Consider the following 12538-nt stretch of genomic DNA (forward strand, 5'->3'; position numbering starts at 1 on the left):
CTTTCTGAACTGTGGATCTTTGAGCAGAAATCCCAGTGAAGGAAGGGTATGTGACTTTTGAATATTCATGAGAGAATTGCATCAGGCAAAGGTAAGAGCAAGTGTTAATGCTCTGATGGAGAGATACATCTTATATGAGAAATCTCTAACATACACACACATAAGAAACCTCTGCCACACAATTTTGGGTAAATATTTCACCTAAACGGCATCCTCTAGCTTAGAAATACCATAAACTACATACTATTATTTTTCTACTCTCATAAAATTGTGAGTTAGAAACTGTATTCAGCTAGTAATGGAAATATTTAAAAAATAGGAGCTCCAATAAAATAGAGTATTTTCTTTCCTTCATGTAGATTAAAGTCAGGGAGCAAATATCAGAGGCTGGTACAAGGGCTCTATGGTATCATCAACGTTGTGGCGTCCTACTTTCTTTCATTGCCATTCTTTGTGCATGGATTCCATCTTCAAGTTTACCTCATGGTCACTATATGGCTACTGCAACTCTAACCATTTCATCTGTATTCCAGGCAGAACAAAAGGCAAGTAAGTCCCTCCCATCTGAGTCTGTTCTCCAGCTCCCTATCCCCGCTGCCAGCTTCTGAAGACCTTTCCACAAGTCTAACCTAACAACTTGTGCTTACCTGCCCTTAGTCAGTTGGGCCATATGGCCCCTTTACCTGCAAAAAAGGCTAGAAAATGTATTTTTACCTGTATACATTGCTTTCCTTAACAAGATCAGAGTTCTATTAATAAGAATGAAGGAGAGAATCAATATCAGGTCGACAACTAAGCCCAGGTTCAGTTATTAAGAGGTGTAAACAAACGATCAACCTCCATTCTCTAACCAAATGAGTTTAAAGGTCTATTGCTCTGTTAATTATCTGTCCTCCCTAGGTTATAAAAGACCTTTCTCAGTGTTTTCATCGCTCACTGTTGATGAAACTATGAGACATTTGTCATAATTTCTAATCTCATCACGTTGTAATCTCTAAGGAGGCCTATAAACAGCATCTCTCTTCCTTAAATTGAGAAATAAAACAACACAGTAGCAGAGAGAAGCAAAACACCATTTTAGTTACTCTAGAGTCCAAGTTAGAGGGTGTGGTTTCAGGTTTATTAGCCAGTAGTCAATACTAAACCCCCAAATTATGCAGACTGGCCTACTGGTGATGCTGAACTTTTTCTATAGAACAAGTGCACTCCTAAGCGGCAAATATGTTCAGTAATTTCTCACAAATTTAACCATCAGATAAGCCATTCCACCTGCCCTCTGACAAAGTGTGGCACTAACTGTCACCACCACCTGGAAAGAAACCTGAGATGTAGGAAGGAAGTGTTCTATCCAACTCTGGTGGAGTCTGTAACACTAGTGGCCACAGGGAATCACACCTCCCCGAATCCATGCCGTTATGTGTACCTGCCCACTCCCATCTTAAATCTGCTTTAACCAAAAGAATAGGCCGGACGTGGTGGCTCACACCTGTAATCCCAGCATTTTGGGAGTCTGAGGTGGGTGGATCACCTGAGGTCAGTAGTTTGAGACCAGCCTGGCCAACATGCTGAAACCCCATCTCTACTAAAAATACAAAACTTAGCAGGGCATGGTGGTGGCTGCCTATAATCCCAGCTACTCGGGAGGCTGAGGCAGGAGAATCCCTTGAACCTGGAAGGTGGAGGTTGCAGGGAGCTGAGATTTCGCCACTGCACTCCAGCCTGGGCGAGAGAGCAAGACTTCATCTCAAAAAAAAAAAAAAAAAAAAAAAAAGAATGTGCCATCCCTAGGCCTTAAAAAGGCTACATGCTGGTGCCATTGCTCTCTTGGGATCTTTGAGCCACTATGTAAGAGTCCAGCTACCCTGCTGTAGAGGCCATGAGGAAAGGTCACTTACAGAGGGACCAGCCCTGAGATTACAGAGAAAGAGAAGTCCAGCTGTCCGGGGTTGTAGCTAAGCCCAGTGCCCCACCGACTCACCTGCTGACTGCAGCCACAAGAGTGGCCACCAGCCAGATGAGTGGGACTCCCCAGCAAAGTCATCCCAGATGGCATGATTGTGATTAAATAAATGTCATTGTTTCGATTACCATGTTTTGGGGGTAGTTTGTCGCAGATCAATAACCAAAACAATTAAACACTGCTGTTTTTCCTTCTTCAATATTTTTTTTCCTCCTTATGTAGTCTCAGCTTCAATGAGTATTACCACTGAACTTGAAATATTCACATGTTCTCAATAAGTATCAGTGACTATTATGTAAGGTGTTTTGTTTGTGCAAAGTGTAAGAATAAGTGTACATGTAAAACATAAAAAGTGATAACCATTGGCAGGGCATGGTGGCTCATGCGTGTAATCCCAGCACTTTGGGAGGCTGAGGCAGTTGGATCATGAGTTCAGGAGTTTGGGACCAGCCTGGTCAATATGGTGAAACCCTGCCTCTAATAAAAATACAAAAATTAACTGGGCATAGTGGCGCACACCTGTAGCCCCTGCTACTTGGGAGGCTGAGGCAGAAGAATCACTTGAACCTGGGAGGCGGAGGTTGCAGTGAGCCAAGATCGTGCCACTGTACTCCAGCCTGGGTGACAGAGTGAGACTCCATCTCAAAAACAAAAAAACAAAAAAAAAGTGATAACTACTGAGCATAGTTTGCTGCTAGTTGCCTTGTCAAAACTCTGAAATGATGCCTAGTCTTCTTTCCTAATGATATAAAATTGTTATTTTTATGCTCTTCTATCAGTTGCAGTCTCCCCTCTATTTTGTGTAACACCAGGTCATTTTTCCTTGCTTATTCTTAGAAATTCTTATGAAAGTCATTCCTGCTTGATATAATGAAATTCCTTAACTAGATTGTGTTTTTCTTCTTCCCTTTCTCATCCCTTCTGTTTTCCTTCCCCAGATGAGCAACACTAGGCCCTAATAGTTGGTATTACCATAACCTCACATTTCATAAGCTTCTATTTGCATGTAGTTGTTGTGTGCATTTATTAGTGTACATCACCTAAATAAGATGGGAATGCTTAACAAAGCTGAGAACCAGTACATCTTCCCCATTTTTGCCTTTGCTAGTATTGGGAAGGCAGTTCAAAACCGGCTACCATCATATCTAGGCACGTAGCACCAAACCCAAGAACCTGCAAATTATCTTCATGCAAAACTGCATCCCCTGAACTCTAGGAAGAGTTTTGACCTAGATCTCTTCATGATATGTTAGGGAAATAAAACATTTACTATCTAAATCTTCAAAATATTAAGATTACCAGTTTTCTAAGTTAACAAGTCCTTGATTCATTCTGGGCTGACTTACTCACAAGACAGGAAGCTAAGTGCCTAAGGCCCAAAATACTTTCAGAGGCCCATGAAAATACTTTATTTTAATCAGAAAAAAAAATGTAAACTTAGGTTAAAGAAAATGTTTTAATATGTAATATTATTATATTCATCTTGATACCAAGGCCATAATAAAATATAATTTTATTTTTTATTGAGGAAGAGAGACACAAAGAGAAAAGAGCTTAGAGCTCATCAAAGTCATAATATGGCCAAAGATTTATTAGGCTAATTGTTCTCAAAACATAGAAAGCATTAAAATTTCTGGGGGTACTTTTTTGTAATCCAAACTCTCAGCTACAATAGCAGTGATTGTTAAGTAGGGCTAGAATAAATCTCAGGAATCTGCATTTTTACTGAGCAATTTAGGTAATTCCACTACATACACAATTAGAAGAAAACTAAAAAAGTGAAACCAGAAATGAGAAAACAGAAATGATAAAAGTTTCTGCTTCCATGTAGCAAAGTTGAGAGATGGGACAAGTAAGATATGAGTATGCTGCTTTTTGTTATATCTTTTCTGTCCTAATTTGTCCTCACCACATCATATACACCTAGCATTAAACTGTTGGCTCTGTGATCAGCAGCTACCTGCTATTCCTTTGAAATTCTTCCATCTGTGGATAGATTATTCTGCAGGGAAGGTGCACAATTTGTTGACTACAAGAAGACCACTTACATTTGGACACTGGCTAAAACAAGATGTATCAGGCTAGCCTTGAAAACAGCTGAGAGTCCAGTACATTGTACAAATTGTAACTGGTTCTGTGTACAAATAGGACCAGTTGGGTAGATGACTAAAGTACTAAACAAAAAATCAAAAGAATGCAGATTGCAAAATAAGAAATTACTGACCATTTTGACTAGCTTTAGCTGCTTTCATTTCCCTAAGAGAAGGGTGAAATCAGAATGTACAAGGTAAACAGAAAATGTGAGACAGTTTGGTTGGAATGACTGATGTTGGAACTAGCTTCCTGTAAAACCCATGCTCTTATTAAGATGAATCAAAGGACTGACACGGATGGGCTGCTGTCCATGTCTAAGTGTTTAGAGTCTGCATCTGATTGCTCACTAGTGATAGAGGGCATAGTAGTTTCTTTCTGCAGCACGTGTCTGACATTTTGGGGAGCTGAAATTTATTGAGAAGTTCAGCAAATTTACCCAGCAAAAATCAGCTTCCAGCCAAGCTGGTTATACACAGGCCAGTAAATTATTCTTTAATTAAGATGAACTGAATAACCACCAAAGGATTTGTTAGGGGGCAGGGTCTGAACAAAGCTGAAAATTGTACCCCAGTATAAATAGGAACGTCTTCCCTAGGAGAGCCCATGACGTGGTCCGCAGCATGAACTGGCATTATTGGTTATTCTCTCCAAGTCCTGGGAAGCATAATCCAGTGCTTCATGATTGCAAAGTACTTCATAACATCCATTATTTCATCTTCACAACAAGCCTGTTGGGCAGCCTAGAGATGTGATTCCCATTTTACACAGGAGGAAACAATCAGAGAGAGATTAAGTAACTCCCCCAATGTTCCAGGATGAAAGAGGATAGACAGACAAGTCCAATTTTGCGCTGTGAATTTCCAGCACATCGTTTAGCTCAATGCCTTGCTCTCCTAAAATCCCAAAATAAATTTGACTGGCCTGAACACTTAAAGATATCATAATTAGTTCAATTGAAGATGTCTTGATAGACAGGAATGCTATTTCCTGTCCACCTCCATCCCCACAGACATGCTCTGTGAAATTTCTTTTCTCAAGGACAGTGTTGATTTAATTGGAAAGAACTGTGTTCTCATTTCCTATTTTGGCTACCGAAGTAGCCCTGGCCATATGCACAGTGGCCATCTGGAAAAATTCATTCCTAACTTCAGGGAATATTGCATCAGTTTGCCCTGAAACTGTTTACCCACTGGCTCTGCCCCTCATTTTTAGAAGCAGTGTGATTTCTACTTGGGTTTACTTGAGATTCTGCCTAATAACCAAAATAAACAGTGGTACATAAGCCTCCATGGAGAATCAGCACACAGATTTAAAGAATACTCCCCTGTACTACTCTATAATTTATTCTCTTTTTTGCAGTTTTGGGTTTTTTTTAATCAAGAGTTGCTGAAATCAGCTTTTGTTCCATGTGTTCATAACTACAAGCCTTATTTTTTTCCTTTTCTTTTTTTTCTGATTAAGAAATACTCAAAGGTATAATCAGGTCCTTGCACAGTATTTAATTAGCCATAATTAAAAGACATCTACACAAAGCACAGTGTTTTTCAAAGTCTTTTCTTCTGTTACATTGTTAATGAATTAAGAAATTAATTGGCATTGTGAGTTACCATAGAAAATGTGGCTGAGAAAATTTTAACTGTCTTATAAAATTATCCTTTATTATAGATGATGTTCTGGCCTTGTATTCAATTCAATGTCATTCCCAATCATTAAAAGAAAAAAAAAAGCAAAACATAAGAATGGTGGGAAGAGAAGGACAGATAAAGGTATAAAAAAATGTTCCCATAGATCCATATTCTACTAAGAGTGTTTTAACATGATCCAAGCTCCAAACTAGTCCATTCGTTTTGGGGGACTTTTTTAAATCTCCAAATTTCTTAGGAATGGTGGGGAAAGTGGGCACAGGGGCCAAAGGGGTAGCAGGGAGTGCTGGGAAGATGATTCACTTATTTTCATACCTGGTAATCTGGCTTTATTGCTTAATATGTAGGAAGTATTATTTATATGATTAATTCTATCAACAATAACAAAGTCTCAGGAAGGAGAGTTTAATAAAGAATTTGAAAGATATTGTCTCATGTTTCTACCTTTAGTCTTTCAAAAGGCTGTTTCCTATAGACATATTTAAACCATCCTTCCACTTTAAAGATATATAGTGACTTTTATTTGGGCAAAAAAGTAGAAATCAAACAAGTATACAGATGAAATATACAGATGAAGCATTTGAAAAGCTTGTATAGATTTATAAGATAACACAAAAATACCAGCGAAGGTGAGAAAGAGACAGCAACAATCACACATAACACTGCTAACACCTAATAAACATCAAATAGCTCAAAGAAATACACATCAAAGTGAGATTTGTATTTCTCCTATACCCTTAACTCCTATATCATTATTAAGAATTTCTTAAAATCTTAATACCCACTGTTTGAAGATACTATGGTTTCTGTTGGGACTATAAATTATATCTTTCTGCAGAGAAATTTAGCTATATGCATCAAAACCTCTAGAAATCATCACATGCTTTGACTGAATAATTTTACAACTCCAATTTTTTTCTGAAGAAATGTTGAAAGATGAAGGGAAGGCCTTATATAGGTTATTTATCATAGAAAATGTTATAATAAACTCATAATATCAAGAGTTAGAATAACAAATGCTAAGAGTCAAGTTTAAAATATGTATTGATCATTCATGTAGTTAATTATGGAACCAATAAAAATATTTCTCAAGAATATATTGATGAAATAAAGGCTTGTGATACAATGTTTGGTGAACAATGGAATATAAATTACATTATCCAAATTTTTAAAAGTTTGTGTCTAAATATACATTAAAATATTAACAGAGGTTATGTCTGGGTGGCTAAAATTACTGAAAATTTTCTCTTCTAATTTTTGTAAAATGTTCTATGGAAAAAATGAGCTATTTAATTATTACAAAATATAAAATTGATTTTGTAAAACAAATTAAAGGTCAACATGTCTCTTTGAAGTGACAAATACTAGAGCATAAGCATATTTTTATAAAATATTTTTAAAATATGTGGACTTCTACCACAATTAAATCTAACTGAAAATATTTAGAATACTTAACCTGTGTATCTAAAGACATTAATGATTCAATTTTCAAACCATAGCTATTTTAACATTGTTAAGGAATTCTCTAATAAGTTTAAGAAGACAAATGATATTATCTACCCAGCATAATCAGATAGTTTAATTTTTAATTGAACTTTATCTGGAGTCCTTTATATTGTATTAAACAATTCAGAAATCCACTAATGAATGACTTAGACAAAGTAATTGCATGTATAGAATGATCAAAGAAATAAAGGATAATTAATAATCATTTTCACATATATTACCGTATTTGACCCTCAGATTTGTAAACAAGAATGATGTTCTCCTGACTAGAGATACAGAGAAAGTTGCTAGAGCAAAACTGATGGCATTCCCCAAGGTCTCCTGGCAAGTCAGTGATGGAACCAGGATTTTGACTTTGTACCTCTGTTTTCTAATCTTGGACCAAAGTCCAGACTTTGTGCCAATGTACCATGCTGGCATCCTAAAATAATTATTAGCGCTTAATTAGTCACGTGATGTTATCCAGAACATTTGCTCTTAAACTTTAACATCATCTATATTAGTGAGCTTGATAGACAACACATATATCTATCGAACAGCCTCAGAGACAGTCATGAGCCCCAAGCAAGCTGTTTTCCACTAAATGGCACACAGCCTGCTTCTCTTCTGGGGAATGGGTTTCAAGGAATTTGCAGCTACTTGTCACATTTTTCTTTAATTCAAGCAAAATCTTATTAGATGTTATATTCGCATTGTTTAAAAAGCCCATTAATGTAAAGGCTTAAGTTATCCCTTCTTTTGCGCACTTTTATTTATTTATTTATTTACTTGAGATGGAGTCTCGCTCTTTTGCCCAGGCTGGAGTGCAGTGGCGAGATCTCGGCTCACTGCAAGCTCTGCCTCCCGGGTTCATGACATTTTTCCACCTCAGCCTCCTGAGTAGCTGGGACTACAGGCGCCTGCCATGATGCCCGGCTAATTTTTTGTGTTTTTAGTAGAGATGGGGTTTCACTGTGTTAGCCAGGATGGTCTCGATCTCCTGACCTCGTGATCCACCCCGCCTCAGCCTCCCAAAGTGCTGGGATTACAGGCGTGAGGCACCATACCCCGCTCTTCTGTGCACTTTTAAATGATGTACTTAGCTTTATTTCTCATTCTAAAACTACAGAAATTTTCTCTGGATTCTCCATTTGGTAAGATGAAGATGTTACTGTCTCTCCCCTTTTCCTCCCACATTTTCCCTGTCTACTCCCAAACTGCCGTTTCTAGTTTTCATTGTCAAGGTTGGTAGCATTTACAGTTTCCCATCAAGCTTTGGTCATAGGATGATTCTAAATGACGGAACTGTGAACACATTGATAATTTATTTTTCACTAACAACCAAGTAGTTAACTTATGATTACATGTTCCTTCCTGTGTAACTAGTGTGTGTTTTATCCTACAGTTTCCCATTTCCTTTTCCCCCATTTTCCTTTTTTTCGTAAGAATCCTTGACTTTTCTTCTAAGACTTCCATAGATTTGTCAAAGTCATGTTTTAAATTCTAAGGGCTCCTTCAAGTTTTTAGATTTTAGTTTGTATATAATATCCTATTCTTTTGAAATGAAGATTTTAGGGGAATTTTTTTTTTATTTTTTTGTTTCTGTTTTTGTTTTGCAAATTTACTGGAGAATTTAATCTGAGTTTTACTGTGGAAGTTCTGACCCATTCCCTAATAGAGTTCTATTTCTGAAGGGTTTTTCTTTTTTCCTTTTCCTTCTCCCTCCATCCTCCTTTTCTTCCCTCCCTTCCTCCTTCCTGTCTTGCCTTGCCTTACCTTGTCTTTGTCTTTCATTTTCTGGGCAGAGCAGACCACAGGATGCTCACCCCTCTCTGGAATCATTCTGAGGGGAGATTTCTCGCTGAACTGCCAGAGTTCCCCAGTGGGATTCTGCTCCAGATGCACACAGGCTTGAGCCTCTTTCCCTTACTAGTCACACTTCCCTGCTTTCACGCTGGCATTTCTAGAAATCACCTCCCATATAAACTGCTCGTATATAAACTGAGACTGAATTTTCCCAACGTGTGTATTACCTTTGACTGTACATTCATGTTTAAACATGAGGCAACTGATGAAATAGTAATATAAGGCTATTTTGTTGGGAGATTCCTACTTAATAAAATTTAGATATTTTGCTCTTGAATCTATACTGGCTATTATAACTCTACTTGCTATTCTAGTCTCTAGTTTCAAGACACAGCCTATATACCCCAAGACAGATTTTTTTTTCTGTTTCTCTAAAGAAAAACTTTGTTACTTAAAAAAAAAAAAAAAATGTGTTCGTTGATGATGTTGCATCGCCTGGGAGGTAAAAGCCTTAACTCCTGGATATCACAGATTTGGATGGAAGTGGGAGTGGAGGGTTAGAGGGGTAGCAGGAATGCAGTTGATTTGAAGACAGTCATTTGCAGGTATCCTCTTCTTCACTGTCTCCTCCCATCTTCTTGGTGTTTTTGAGAAGTGAATTGCTTTTGGGTCCTGCAGGGCATATCGGCTCTCTGGTTGTAACCTCTTACGCAGAATTCCAGCAATAACTTTCTCTACCCCAGTTTAAAGCTCAATTATTTTCCTTCTAACAGATAGCTGTTGACATTTTCTGCTGATAATGGCTCCCTTCCTATTCTTTTCATGATTGTGGATTTATACATATTTTAATCGATCTCTTTATTATCAATTTAAATATGGCCTTTTGAAGGAAACAAACAAGTTTGATCAGAATGCCATATTAAAATGAAAGTTAGATGTTTTTGCAAGTAAAGTTATTGGCTAAATATACTTTATCATTTATATGACTATAAACTAGTAAAAGAAGATCCCATTTGAAACTATGGGATTACAAAATACAAAAGATTTTGGTACAGAAGGCACCTGACTCAGTTTTGATTGCCTTTGCTTTTAAATTAAATCCCAACCTTCATTATATTATTCTGCCCCTGTTTTTCAGAATCAGAAAGCCAGTTGATACTCATTCTGAAGTTTTCAGTCCTAATAACTTATTCATGGAATCCAGATGTAAGCTGAATTGATCATCATAGATTGTGATCAGTTATGTTTGTACATCTGTGGTCTCTGTGGCTGTGCTGAAATGTTTAGAAAATATAACTTATTCTCTTTATGCATTAATGAGTAGGCATTAAATATTTAATTCATTTACATATTATCTGGCCCCTCTATTTGGAGCTGCTGTCTGTTAGTTCTAGAAAGTATCCCAAGAAAACAATATTATTTCCGGTTTCTTCCCCACATTGTATCATTCAATTTATCCCTCTATGAAAAATGGACAAGGTACTTTGTGGTTCTAAGATTTTCTTCTTCCCTATTTAAAACTTTATGTAGTAGGGCCAGGCGCAGCAGCTCACGCCTGTAATCCCAGCACTTTGGGAGGCCAAGACAGGTGGATCACGAGGTCAGGAGATCGAGACCATCCTGGCTAACATGGTGAAACCCCGTCTCTACTATAAATACAAAAAAAAAAAATGAACCGGGCGTGGTGGCGGGTGCCTGTAGTCCCAGCTACTCGGGAGGCTGAGGCAGGAGAATAGTGTAAACCCGGGAGGTGGAGCTTGCAGTGAGCCAAGATCGCGCCACTGCACTCCAGCCTGGGCGATAGAGCGAGACTCCATCTCAAAAAAAAAACAAAAACAAACAAAAAAAAAACTTTATGTAGTAGATTAACTTACTTCTAATTTCCTCTCACAGTTCTAGGAAGGACTTGTCAATCTAATATCAAATACTGAAGACAAAATTCATTTTAAACTTAGGACTTCTCCTGATCCTCACAGATAAAGCCTGGTGGCTCTTCCAGTCAGCCAGAATCTCATTCTTAACCATTTAAAAATATACACACAGAGTGTATTGCCTGGCACTTATTTATTTCCTAACAGATAATTACTAAATAAATGAATCCTAGATTTGCTCTACTCTTGGCTCATGTGGTAGACAGAATAAAGGCAACCCTGAATGTCAGTCCACATCCTAACCCCCAGAAACTGTCATTATGTTACCTTACATGGCAAAGGGCACTTTATAAATGTAAGTTTTTGACCTTGAGATAGGAAGATTACACTGAATGTATTCCACCAACGTAACACTTTGAACCTACATGTAAAATTTGTCAAAGTAAGGCTGGGCATGGTGGCTCACACCTGAAATCTCAGTACTTTGGGAGGCCAAGGCGGAGGGATCGCTTGAGCTTAAGAGTCTGAGACCAGCCCAGGCAAGATGGAGAGACCTCATCTCCACTAAAAATTAGCCAAGTGCGGCTACATGGGAGGCCAAGGCAGGAAGATCACTTGAGCCCAGAAGACCAAGACTACAGTGAACCATGTTCATGCCACTGTACTCCAGCCTGGGCAACACAGCAAGGCCCTGTTTCAAAAAAGAAAAAATTGTTAAAGTGACCAAAAAATGAAAATCTCCAGCCAACCCACTGTGAACTAAATTGTGTTCTCCCCAAATTCATGTTGAAGCCCTAATCACCAAGATGACTGTATCTGGAGATAGAGTCTTTAGGAGATAATTAAAGTTGAAAGAGGTCATAATGCCATAAGACTGTGGCCTTATAAGTGGAAGAGAGAGAGATTTGGGAAGATTTCTCCTTCTCATTTACTTTCTGCCATGTGAATACTCAGGGAGAAGGTGCCTGTCTGCAAACTGAAAGGAGAATCGTCATTAGAAACTACATCGGCCATCACCTTGATCTTGAACTTCCCATTTTCTAGAACTGAGAGAAATAAATGTCTGTTGTTTAAGCCACCCAGTGGTATTTTGTCATGGCAGTCTGTGCCTACTAGCACACACATCTGAAAAATGTATGTTTCTCCACAAGAGGTATATAATCTCATGAAATCCTTCATTATTTAAACTGAAAGTGTAAGAAAGTTGCATTGGATGAAATAATAGCTACACAACACACAATATTTATATACCTGGTCATGATCCCCAATGAGTCATGAACTTAATGCTTATCCTTCTCATTAGTGTTTCTTTTTTCGAGACACATTATTTACAAGCCATCCCTCTCTCACAACGAACTATCCATTTCACTTGATCAAATTTGATTATAGTCTTGATATCATTTGATTATGGTTTCATATAATGCACACAAGACTGATTAAAATAAATTTTTCTTTCTACAACAAATGTGCTAGCAAGCAGCTGTGTTGCTACCTGCCCAAGCAAAAATAAGCCAGCATGTCTGTCACTTGCCAAGTTCACTGTACCTTCAGGATACCTATGCTATCGTGAGGTGATCAGAATCATTTGCTTTCCAAAATTTTCACTATACCAAATACTGCATGTTCACTTATAAGTGGGAACTAAATGATGAGAATACAGGGACACATAGAGGGGGACA

General features: G+C 37.9%; 1 protein-coding gene across 4 annotated transcripts in view; it reads left to right on the plus strand.

Annotated features, from left to right (window-relative positions):
- Positions 1 to 12538, plus strand: part of LOC105481154 (von Willebrand factor C domain containing 2 like) — a 169142-nt gene that overhangs the window by 92072 nt on the left and 64532 nt on the right. The gene's annotated exons all lie outside the window — the stretch shown is intronic.

The sequence above is a fragment of the Macaca nemestrina genome, chromosome 11 (assembly GCF_043159975.1).
Source record: "Macaca nemestrina isolate mMacNem1 chromosome 11, mMacNem.hap1, whole genome shotgun sequence".
Classification (NCBI taxonomy): Eukaryota; Metazoa; Chordata; class Mammalia; order Primates; family Cercopithecidae; genus Macaca; species Macaca nemestrina.